The following is a 13,388-nucleotide window of genomic DNA, read 5'->3' on the forward strand; positions in this document are numbered from 1 at the left end:
TAGGGGTTAAAAAAATTTAAGCAGGGGGTGTCAATCAACCCAATCGTATTCGATCGGTTTGATTTCTGTCTGCAGCCTCAGAGCAGGTGGACAAGTTATGGAGCAGCAGGGGCATCAAGCTCCATAAAGCCTGTGCACCCTTAACTTGTTTAGCTGTATTAGGGACCCAGGTTTAGGAAGAGAACGTAACAAGGTACCTGGGCTTGTCCCATTTGGCCAGATACCGTAACTAACTCTTCCAGTTTTGCTTTTAATCTTAGCTGAGAGCTTGTAAGCGAGTGCTGGACTTTTTTTGTGTATTCATTTATTTTGTAATTTTCCCTATGGGCCTTGCATTCAGACTTGTCTGCGGTTAACTACCTGGGACTCTGGAGACAGCACAGCTTCCTTTCCTGAGAGTGCTAGTGAACACCCAGGTCTGAGCATGTTGCAGGGTCATGGGATGTGTACCCAGTCCAGTCTGAGAGTGCAGTCCCCTTCCGTGTTTTGTATATATATATATATACTGTGTACTATTTGAAAGCTTTGTGAAAGAGAATCTTTTGACTTGGCTAATCAGTGGGGGGGGGGGCAAGTCTATTACCCATTTTAAATAAAAAAAAAACCTGTACTTTCAGGAAACGACTGTACAACGTGGCAGAATGACATTCCATCATCCAACAATGGCTCCAAATATATCCAATATCTCACATAATACAAAGTCAAGTCATCTGTAGCTATTACAGATAATTTGTGCTGGGGGCGCGTGATAACTAAGACAAAGAGAGCAAAAATCTATCATGTCTAGATCTGAAGAAAAGGTTATTTTTTTTTTTTAATTGCTTTCTAAATTAAACACATTTCTAAATTCTTTTTTTCTAACTATTTTAACCTTTGCATACTATGGGGTAGATTTAACAAATGCCGGACGGACATGATTCACTGTAGTATGCTGTCGGCATTTAACATTGCACAAGCTTTTCTTGTGAAATGCTTGTGCAATGCGGCCCCCTGCACATTTGCGCTAGCAGGGGTTTAAACTGCAGGTATCTGATAGAGAGTTACTGCACAGGTGCAAACACATCAGCACTGGAATGTACTGAAATCTAAATTTCAATATGGTGGCATCAAAGACAAGAAAGAGGCATGAAATGAACTAGTGTCGGGGTGATTGATCTCGCCCCCTTTGAGATGGTGGAGAGGAAAGAGAAGCAGGTTATATTTCTTAAGTATGTGGCAGTATGCTCGTTTATGTGAACCTGCTTCACACAGACCAAAAGGCTGCAGCTTAATTATGTACTTCATATAAAAATATAATCATAACTCCAACTAGACCCATGCTTGGGGTAACACTAAATATTATATATAAAAATATATTTAGCAGTAAATTAAAACCAAAAAACAAATGGCTGGTCTTAATTTTAAATAAATTCTTTAATTTCCTTTACTATTTATTGAGTGACCAAATCACTTTACCTAGCTCAAAAACACCAAACTCCTAACACTGCAACAAACTACAATGTCTTTCCTTCTCTAGCCAATCACAGGTAAGGAGCACAGGTGCTAAATGTAACAACATTAACAGACATACACGAAAAGATTGACTAAACGCATTGTGCAAAACATTTCGATGAAAACCTGGAACTAAAATGTAGCCGTCAACTACTTTTAGTGGCCTAGTTTTCATTAAGTTGGTAAATTGTGGAAAATAGTGATAAAAACATTTATCTTCATTAAAGTCTATGGAGAATTTTTATGTTACTACCAGTTTCCAAATTATACCACCTCAATGGAAAGTAGGCCAGTGGCCTAGTTTCCATTGAGGTGGTAAAGTTTGGACACTGTTGGTAAAAACATTTATCTCCATTAAAGTCTATGGAGAAGTTTTTGTAATGCTCGTGGGATATTCCACTCTCAGACCAAACTTGGCCAGTAGTCTTCTTATCCCGGCGTCAAGCTGGAATAATAGGGAATATCCCAGAGCAGAGAAAGTTCACAAATGAGGTAAGCAGTACTCACACTATGCAGGGTAGTCTATGGCGGCAGCAGGTAGGAATCAGCGGTTAGGCAGTTCAAGGGAAAACCACTTGAGGGACTGGAAACAGACAGGATAGTCTTTGACGGCAACATGCAGGGAATCAGCGGTTAGGCAGTTTAAGGGTAAACCACTTGTAGGACTAGAAACAGACAGGATAGTCTCTGACGGCAATAGGTAGGGAATCCAGCGGTAAGGCAGTTCAAGGGTAAATCAATAGAATGGTCAGGCAGGCAGAGTTCGGCAACAGAATGGCAATCCAATATTTTAGGGTTAAGGCAAGCAGAGAAGTCAAAACAAGCAGAGTGCATCAACAGTAAAGCAGTTCAGTAATTCAGGGGTTAAGGCAAGCAGAGTAGTCAAAACAGGCAAAGTTCATCAACAGTTAAGCAGTCCAGCAATTCAGGGGTTAAGGCAAGCAGCGTAGTCAAACAGGCAGAGTTCAGCAACAGTGAATCAATACAGCAATTCAGCATACAGATATACAGCACCCAGGAGCACAAGAAGTAACACCTATACTTGGGCACAGGTGAGAAAGACTGAGGCCTTTACATAGGGAAGACAGGGCGGGCGGTGATGATGTCATCACCGTGCTGCAGTTACACTGCCATCATCACTGTGCTGTAGTTACACTGCCGTATCCCTAGCAACACAAGGAGTGCCTGTGTCCATGGCAACGGCCACAGTAGAGCAGAGGAGCAGCGTGACAGTTTAATGTTAACACCAGTTTCCAAACTTTACTACGTCAATGGAAACTAGGCCTTTATTGAAAACTTTGGTAGCTTACGGCTCCATTTTTACCAACTAAATAGAAATTAGCCCTAAGTAGCCAGCACTTAGCTAAAAAAATAAAAAAAAATCATAAACTTTTCAACGTAATATTATTTTAAATTTTTAAGTGTATTATGACTGCATTTTAAATACATTATTGTTGTATTTTAATTTAATACATGTATTAAAGTCAAATTCAGTCACCTGTAACAACTACAGTAAGTGCTAGATTACAAATGGCGCGCTAACTGTTTCCCAGGTCTAGCAATACACTGTCGGCATTTATCATTGCACAAGCAGTTCTTGTGAACTGCTTGAAATGCCGCCCCCTGCAGATTCGCGGGCAATCAGCCGCTACCAGGGGGTGTCAATCAGCCCCAATCATATAGGATCGGATGGATTGATGTCCGCAGCCTCAGAGCAGGTGGACCAGTTATGAAGCAGCGGTCTAAACAGGGGCATCAAGCTCCATTCAGAGCTTGATAATTTGGCCCGTATGTGACTTTTAAAACCAATTGGAGTTGACAAGCTGGATCAAGCCTCTAAAAGTCAGTGGTTTTTGAATTGTCACAAAGCCTTCTTGCAGCATGTTGTGTTTAGCAAGTTGCTTATCAAGGGTGGCTTTTTTCTTAGAATAGAATAGAACCCAATACATCCTAATACTAGTAGCCAGCATTTGGGGCACATTAACAATAACATGAATATCACTGATCTGAATGGACAGCTAGTACTGTCTCAAAAAAATAATTTTCTTCATATTTCCAATAATTGTGAGAACATATTCAACCAACATTGTCGCACCATTATTTAAAAATAATTCTTGATTATTTGTTCATTAAATTATTTTGTAAATATTCTCCATTGTGTTTGCTTTAGGTGTTAGCTATGTCTTAAAAAATAAACATTAGTGTACTGACATCTCCTATTTGTGGGCTACAAGTCTTGTTTATTTTAAACCACACTCTTCATACAGTTAGAGAAATGCGGCAAAGAAAAACTCTGTTGTGTACATTGAGAATGAGGTTTTGATATCTTGGTCTGTTCAGTGAGGTTTTGAAATCTCAGCCTGTTCAGTGAGGTTTTGAAATTGCGGTCTATACAATGAGGTTTTGAAATCTCAGTCTGTTCAGTGAGGTTTTGAAATCTCAGCCTGTTCAGTGAGGTTTTGAAATCTCAGCCTGTTCAGTGAGGTTTTGAAATCGCGGTTTATACAATGAGGTTTTGATATCTCAGCCTGTTCAGTGAGGTTTTGAAATCTCAGCCTGTTCAGTGAGGTTTTGAAATCGCGGTTTATACAATGAGGTTTTGATATCTCAGCCTGTTCAGTGAGGTTTTAAAATCTCAGCCTGTTCAGTGAGGTTTTGAAATCTCAGCCTGTTCAGTGAGGTTTTGAAATTGCGGTCTATACAATGAGGTTTTGAAATTGAGGTCTGTACAGCAAGTTCAGCAACGTTGGACTATATTTAAAGGGATATAAAACCCAAATTTTTCTTTCATCTTTAAGACAGAGCATGCCATTTTAAACAACTTTCTAATTTACTTCTATTATCAATTTTTCTTCATTCTCTTGTATCTTTTTTTGAAAAGCAGGGACGTATGCTTTGAAGCCTGCCTATTTCTGGAACACTATATGGCAGTAGTTTGGCAAGAATGTCAACCATTTGCAAGAGAACTAGATGGTAGCACTTTTTTCTTCCATGTAGTGCTCCAGATGCCTACCTAGGTATCTCTTCAACAAAGAATATCATGGGAACGAAGCACATTTGATAATAGAAGTAAATTGGAATATTTTATCATTGTATGCTCTGTCTGAATCACAAAATAAATTGTTTGGGTTTCATATCCCTTTAAATTCTCAGCTCTTTTCATGGTTTACAGCGTGAGAACCGTAAAAATAACATTTAAGTAGATTAGAATAGTCGCGGCCACTTGCTTCTATGAGAAAATGATTTCCTGCACTGCTCATCTAGTTTTTAGATAAAACGTTATCTTTCCAAACAATGATGGAAATAAATAAATACTTATAAAATATAAAAAAAAAATAATTAGGCAAACACGCCCAGTATACCCATCATGCCTATATACAAATAGCATTCAGATTGTGTAACACTCAGGATAGATTTGGATAGCAAAGTTTCATTTTAAACGTGCAAAAAATGTTTCCCCTAGACACTGTACAAAGGGATTTTTTTTTGGCTTTACTTTTACACTATTTTGCCTGATCTTTTTGCCTTTTGTGAGCCTTAAGTTTTAGTTGATGTTTGTCAGGGGTAAAACACATTGTAAACACAATACTAAATTTTGTTTAGCTCTTCCCATTGATTTTAATTGGAGATGCAAATTGTAAACTGCTGGAGAGATTTAAGAAGCTTAAAGTGAGAAAATCGGGTCAATGATGTGAGCAGACAAGAGACATTAAAGGGACATGAAACACAAATTGTATTTTTTATGATTCCGATAGAGCATAAAATTTCAAAACAACTTTCCAATTTAACTCTGTTATATAATTTGCTTCATTCTCTTGGTATGCTTTGTTGAAGGAGCTGCAATGCACTACCGGAAGCTGGCTTAAAGTCAAAGACGAGGCATATATGTGCAGCTTCTGAGCCTACCTAAGTATACTTTTCTTTAAAGAATACAAAGCAAACAAAACCAATTAGATAATAGAAATAAATTAGAAAGTTATTTAAAATTGCATGCTCTGTCTAAATCATGAAAGAAAAAAAATTGCGTTTTAAGTCCCTTTAAGTGTTAGAAAAAACAATGCTTTACGGCAGATGATAATTCATTAACAGCAACCATGTAAACCCATCCTTAGTGGGAGATTGTTCAGCTCAGTAGGATACGGAAATAGATACTCAACTTGGGCCACCAAGAAAGACTCTATCTTGCTTTCCCATCGCATAGTTGTACTTCTCAATATAATCAGAAATTGTAATGATGTGTCAAATATAATTTTACGTTTTAAACCAGCTCAGACCTATGGGATTCTCCTAATTGAAGCATATGTCCATGTGTCACCTATTTCTGTTTATTATAATCAGTTTTGTTATGAACTTATTGAATATTTTATGTATTGTGGAACATCTTGCAGTCTCTGATCTGTCTCTACTTTTTATTAAAAAAACCATGGTATTTTCCAGATCAGATATGTAATTAACTATTGTACCCAAGTTTGCTAGGGACAAATGTTCCCTGACTTTCTATATAAGCAAACATTTTCATCTAAACATAGACACTTTAAACATCTATTGCCTGAAGGAGGATGTGAAAAACAATTAAATGTCCTTTGCTTTACCATCTAGGCTCTTACTGATGTGAGTATATTGACATTATAAATAGTGACTGCCTTTGTTCTAAATGACCCTCAGATACCATTGTTTTTCTCTGGGCGATGATTTGCTATAATGCTTAATAGAAAATCTGAATTATGTTGTACATTCTACAGTTTGAATGAAAAGGTTAGTATATTATTATATATGGACTTTAAGAATACTGTTTATTGTAGCTGAGCTATGTGTAAAATTCAAGACAATATTTTATTTTGAAGCTGAAGTGTCCTCAAACGCAGGTTTATTAGACAACCCTGACATTTTAGTCCACTTATGACCAGTGATGTCACACTCGCTATTGGTCTCAAACAAACAGATTTAGCTGATAATGAAAAAGAGGCTATTAATTACCCAGTTACATTTTTGATTGGCTGTAGTGGGTAGCTAAGTGAATGCAACACAGACTGTATGGTAAATAAAGTTCTCGCTATAACTATAGTTGATATTTCACCCTCTTGTAGGCAGCAAACCATTTTCTTAGATGTATTCTTATCATGCTCATTAATCTCCAAACTTTCTGTTTACCATTCAGTAAGATCCTAAATTTACTTGTAAGCTGAAAGCTTCCTACAATTTATAGCAATGACAAATACACAAATCTCTTTAAAAGGAACAAGCTTTGTAGAAAATGTGGTGATCATTTAATCAAAATGTTTGTAAATGTGCAATTTTCTCAGACTCTTTTGTGATTAATTATAAAGCATATGTACTCCTAACCAGTCAGATTGTGGTCTCATTCACATTAAAAACGATTTGTTTATCAGGACTATTTACAGTTCTCTGTAGGTTCAATGGAAGTGATTTTTCATTTCAGTGCGTTTATATTAACCTTGAAAATTGTCTTGGAATGAAGGTTTAAGGTCATTGTAGCTTAAAAAAAATCACCCTTTCAAACATTGGCCTGAAAAAGTGGCCAGTCACAATAAGTAAGTCAGTTGGAGTGGAAAAAAAGATTTCATCAGTTTGTTTTTAAATATGAATGAATACTTTTAAACACATATGTTCTTTGCAAAAATACTAATGTTTTTAAAGTTTCCTGATTGTTTAGATTAATAAAAAAAAAACTATTTAAAGCATTTCTAAACCCCTGTTCTTGCTTAACCCATTCTTTACAGAACTCTGAGGTGTTTTAGCTGTTTTTGTTCTGGGATAACAAAGGCCGTACAACTTTGACTTTGCTAATGCGCCTTTACTTACTTGTAATTACTTTGGCCTAGATTTAGAGTTGGGCGGTAGCCGCGAAAACCAGCGTTAGAGGCTCCTAACGCTGGTTTTTAACGCTCTCTGGTATTTGGAGTCAGTCAGGAAAGGGTCTAACTCTCACTTTCCAGCCGCGACTTTTCCATACCGCAGATCCCCTTACGTCATTTGCGTATCCTATCTTTTCAATGGGATCTTTCTAACGCCGGTATTTAGAGTCGTGGCTGAAGTGAGCGTTAGAAATCTAACGACCAAACTCCAGCCGCAGAAAAAAGTCAGTAGTTAAGAGCTTTTTGGGCTAACGCCGGTTCATAAAGCTCTTAACTACTGTGCTCTACAGTACACTAACACCCATAAACTACCTATGTACCCCTAAACCGAGGTCCCCCCACATCGCCGCCACTCGATTACATTTTTTAACCCCTAATCTGCCGACCGCCACCTACGTTATACTTATGTACCCCTAATCTGCTGCCCCTAACACCGCCGACCCCTATATTATATTTATTAACCTCTAATCTGCCTCCCACAACGTCGCCGCCAGCTACCTACAATAATGAACCCCTAATCTGCGGAACGCAAAGCGCCGCCACCGACGTTATCCTTATGTACCCCTAATCTGCTGCCCCTAACACCGCCGACCCCTATATTATATTTATTAACCCCTAATCTGCCCCCACAACGTCGCCGCCACCTACCTACACTTATTAACCCCTAATCTGCCGAGTGGACCGCACCGCTACTATAATAAAGTTATTAACCCCTAATCCGCCTCACTCCCGCCTCAATAACCCTATAATAAATAGTATTAACCCCTAATCTGCCCTCCCTAACATCGCCGAAACCTAACTTCAAACATTAACCCCTAATTTGCCGACCGGAGCTCACCGCTATTCTAATAAATTTATTAACCCCTAAAGCTAAGTCTAACCCTAACACTAACACCCCCCTAAGTTAAATATAATTTAAATCTAACGAAATAAATTAACTCTTATTAAATAAATTAATCCTATTTAAAGCTAAATACTTACCTGTAAAATAAACCCTAATATAGCTACAATATAAATTATAATTATATTGTAGCTATTTTAGGATTTATATTTATTTTACAGGTAACTTTGTATTTATTTTAACCATGTACAATAGCTATTAAATAGTTAAGAACTATTTAATAGCTAAAATAGTTAAAATAATTACAAAATCACCTGTAAAATAAATCCTAACCTAAGTTACAATTAAACCTAACACTACACTATCAATAAATTAATTAAATACAATATCTACAAATAAATACAATGAAATAAACTAACTAGTACAAAAAATAAAAAGAACTAAGTTACAAAAAATAAAAAAATATTTACAAACATTAGAAAAATATTACAACAATTTTAAACTAATTACACCTACTCTAAGCCCCCTAATAAAATAACAAAGCCCCCCAAAATAAAAAAATGCCCTACCCTATTCTAAATTAAAAAAGTTCAAAGCTCTTTTACCTTACCAGCCCTGAACAGGGCCCTTTGCGGGGCATGCCCCAAAGAATTCAGCTCTTTTGCCTGTAAAAAAAACATACAACCCCCCCTAACATTACAACCCACCACCCACATACCCCTAATCTAACCCAAACCCCCCTTAAATAAACCTAACACTAAGCCCCTTAAGATCTTCCTACCTTATCTTCACCATACCAGGTTCACCGATCCGTCCTCAGAAGTCTTGATCCAAGCCTCGGAAGTGTTGATCCAAGCCCAAGCGGGGGGCTGAAGAGTGACGTCCATCCTCGGGCTGAAGTCTGGATTCTTTGGCTGTTCCGATCAGCCAATAGAATGCGAGCTCAATCTGATTGGCTGATTGGATCAGCCAATCGGATTGAACTTGATTCTGATTGGCTGATTCCATCAGCCAATCAGAATTTTCCTACCTTAATTCCGATTGGCTGATAGAATCCTATCAGCCAATCGGAATTCGAGGGACGCCATCTTGGATGACGTCATTTAAAGGAACCGTCATTCGGCGAGTAGGCGTCGGTTGAAGAGGTTGGATCCGCGTCGGTTGGAAAGAAGATGGCTCCGCTCCGCTCCAGAAGAAAGAAGATTGAAGATGCGGCTTGATAGAAGACTTCATCCCGATGATGGACTTCCGACTTCAGCCCGATGATGGATTTCTTCAGCCGCCGCTTGGATCCAGACTTCAGCCCGAGGATGGACGTCACTCTTCAGCCCCCCGCTTGGGCTTGGATCAAGACATCGGAGGAGCTCTTCTGGACCGATCGGTGAACCCGGCGAGGTGAAGACAAGGTAGGAAGATCTTCAGGGGCTCAGTGTTAGGTTTATTTAAGGGGGTTTGGGTTAGATTAGGGGTATGTGGGTGGTGGGTTGTAATGTTGGGGGGGGGGGTATTGTATGGTTTTTTTTTACAGGCAAAAGAGCTGAATTCTTTGGGGAATGCCCCGCAAAGGGCCCTTTTAAGGGCTGGTAAGGTAAAAGAGCTTTGAACTTTTGTAATTTAGAATAGGGTAGGGCATTTTTTTATTTGGGGGGTCTTTGTTATTTTATGAGGGGGCTTAGAGTAGGTGTAATTAGTTTAAAATTGTTGTAATTTTTTTCTAATGTTTGTAAATATTTTTTTATTTTTTGTAACTTAGTTCTTTTTTATATTTTGTAATTTAGTTAGTTTATTTAATTGTATTTATTTGTAGGAATTGTATTTAATTAATTTATTGATAGTGTAGTGTTAGGTTTAATTGTAGATAATTGTAGGTAGTTTATTTAATTAATTTATTGATAGTGTAGTGTTAGGCTTAATTGTAGATAATTGTAGGTAGTTTATTTAATTTATTTATTGATAGTGTAGTGTTAGGTTTAATTGTAACTTAGGTTAGGATTTATTTTACAGGTAATTTTGTAATTATTTTAACTAGGTAACTATTAAATAGTTCTTAACTATTTAATAGCTATTGTACCTGGTTAATATAATTACAAAGTTGCCTGTAAAATAAATATAAACCCTAAAATAGCTACAATGTAATTATTCGTTATATTGTAGCTATATTAGGGTTTATTTTACAGGTAAGTATTTAGCTTTAAATAGGAATAATTTATTTAATAAGAGTTAATTTATTTTGTTAGAATAAAATTATATTTAATTTAGGGGGGGTTAAAAAATGTATTAGAGTAGCGGTGAGCTCCGATCGGCAGATTAGGGGTTAATACTTGAAGTTAGGTGTCGGCAATGTTAGGGAGGGCAGATTAGGGGTTAATACTATTTATTATAGGGTTATTGAGGCAGGAGTGAGGCGGATTAGGGGTTAATACATTTATTATAGTAGCGCTCAGGTCCGGTCGGCAGATTAGGGGTTAATAATTGTAGTTAGGTGGAGGCGACGTTGGGGGCGGCAGATTAGGGGTTAATAAATATAATATAGAGGTCAGCGATGTTAGGGCAGCAGATTAGGGGTACATAGGGATAACGTAGGTGGCGGGGGTGTACGGAGCGGGAAATTAGGGGTTAAAAATAATATGCAGGGGTCAGCGATAGCGGGGGCGGCAGATTAGGGGTTAATAAGTGTAAGGTTAGGGGTGTTTAGACTCGGGGTACATGTTAGGGTGTTAGGTGCAGACGTAGGAAGTGTTTCCCCATAGGAAACAATGGGGCTGCGTTAGGAGCTGAACGCGGCTTTTTTGCAGGTGTTAGTTTTTTTTTTCAGCTCAAACAGCCCCATTGTTTTCTATGGGGGAATCGTGCACGAGCACGTTTTTGAAGCTGGCCGCGTCCGTAAGCACCGCTGGTATCAGGAGTTGCAGTGGCGTTAAATTATGCTCTACGCTCCCTTTTTGGAGCCTAACGCACTGAAAACCCAGCCATTCTGTAAACTCTAAATACCAGCGGTATTTAAAAGGTGCGGCCAGAAAAAAGCACGCGTAGCTAACGCATCCCTTTGGCCGCAAAACTCTAAATCTAGGCGCTAGTTTGCCACTTGTAAAGTCAGCTTCTCCAGCTATGCAAAGCAAACAGTGAGTCATTGGCTGTACTGAGCAAGCAGAGGTTAATAAACACTCTTTGCTTTACTGCATTGAAGTAGGCGGTAGCTTCTGATTGGCTGTACCTCCCTCTTTGGAACAGAAATAAGAAAGAAAATTGCTAAAGGATTTTGCCAACCAGTGAATGGGGCAAATTATCACAGTTTCATTTTGTTAGCAGCTTTAAAGGGACAGTCAAGTCCAAAAAAAACCTTTCATGTTTCAAATAGGGCATGAAATTTTAAACAACTTTCCAATTTACTTTTATCACCAATTTTGCTTTGTTCTCTTGGTATTCTTAGTTGAAAGTTAAACCTAGGAGGATCATATGCTAATTTCTTAGACCTTGAAGGCCGCCTCTAATCTAAATGCATTTTGATAGTTTTTCACTACTAGAGGGCATTAGTTCACGTGTTTCATATAGATAACATTGAGCTCATGCACGTTAGTTTACCATGGAGACAGCTCTGATTGGCTAAAATGCAAGTCTGTCAAAAGAACTGAAATAAGGGGGCAGTCTGCAGAAGCTTAGATATAAGGTAATTACAGAGGTAAAACATGTATAATTATAACTGTGTTGGTTATGCAAAACTGGGGACTTGGTAATTAAGGGATTATCTATCTTTTAAAACAACAAGAATTCTGGTGTTGACTGTCCCTTTAAACAAGTGGCATTTTAGTTTCTCTTTAATTTTAAAGGGACATGAAGCCCAATATTTTTCAGTCATAGATCAGATAGAGATTCCAATTTATACATTTAATTTGCTGTCTTGTTATTCTTTGTTGTATATATATATCTAGATAGGCAATGTTCACATGTCTGGGGCCCTACATGACAGGAAATAGTGCTACCATCTAGTGCTCTTGCTAATGTATGCTGATAGGAATTGCCCTTACCAGAAATGTTGGCACTGTACTTTGGCTAGTACAATGGAACCGGTTTCACTTGTTCTGATCACCGCTGATTCTCTGATGCTGCACGGCTGTTGGAGGTATTCAATCTGCTTTTCGTATCAACAATACCACAAGATAAAAACAAGGGCAACTTACGATCTTACTTTAAAAATGTAACGCTTTATTTTGTAACGCGTTTCTCAACCTATAACTGGTTGTTTCTTCAGACAATACAAAGTGAATAATAAAAATTACAATTAGTAACAATATATACACAATTTTGTTAAAAAACGGAAGTTGTCACTTATGTTATGGCCAATGAATGGCCTACAAATCTATTCAAATTTCTAATTGGTAAGGTGAGTGTTGTAATAGACAGTAACAATTTAACCCCTAAATCGCATTTGATGTGCTAAGTTTAACTGTTTGATGGAAATAGTCGTATTTGAAGAAAAAACAAGTGTTTGACATATCATCCCTTCAGATACTGACTAGATCTAAGGATTATAATTCAATTTCAGTGTGTAAGATAAACTCAATTATACATTAATATCTATTGGTATTAAATAGTTCATTTACTCTCCGGAATAAAAAAACAATAATAAGTTGTCTTTTTTTTAAAGAATGTTAAAATCAGCCAAAAAATCCAAATCTAATCAAACTTAAAGAGATGGCTTCATGATAATGTAATGAACTGAGTTGATGGGAAACTTTAGAAACTGTTTTTAATCTGTGAATTAAATTGCATGCTTATAATTTGTTGTTTGAATTGTTTTGCTGGTTCAATTACATGTGTCTATACAATTGTTTCCACACAACATCAAAATATACTGATTGAATATTATAGACAATCCATAAAAATGCCATGCCTCAAATTTTTACAAAAACTGAAAACATCACATTGATTCGAGGTCATTAAATAAACAATCCAGTGCTAAATATAAAGCATAATATTTAAAGTTGTTTAGTTTATTTACAGTGGATTTAAAAAGTCAACACAGTTTTATGAAATGCATATTTAATTGTGAAATGTAAAGGCAAAAATAACAACAATGTATGAAACCCTTTATTTTTTTTTTATTTATTTATTTTTTTTTAAATATATTTTTATTGAGGCAATAACAGAAGTCAGGTTTACAAACATTGCAATAAGGGCAA

At 37.1% G+C, this 13,388-nt stretch overlaps 1 protein-coding gene across 1 annotated transcript in view; it reads left to right on the plus strand.

The window, feature by feature from the left end:
• The window catches only part of TMEM88B (transmembrane protein 88B), a 328,773-nt gene that overhangs the window by 293,357 nt on the left and 22,028 nt on the right, over positions 1-13,388 (plus strand). The gene's annotated exons all lie outside the window — the stretch shown is intronic.

The sequence above is a fragment of the Bombina bombina genome, chromosome 8 (genome assembly GCF_027579735.1).
Source record: "Bombina bombina isolate aBomBom1 chromosome 8, aBomBom1.pri, whole genome shotgun sequence".
Classification (NCBI taxonomy): Eukaryota; Metazoa; Chordata; class Amphibia; order Anura; family Bombinatoridae; genus Bombina; species Bombina bombina.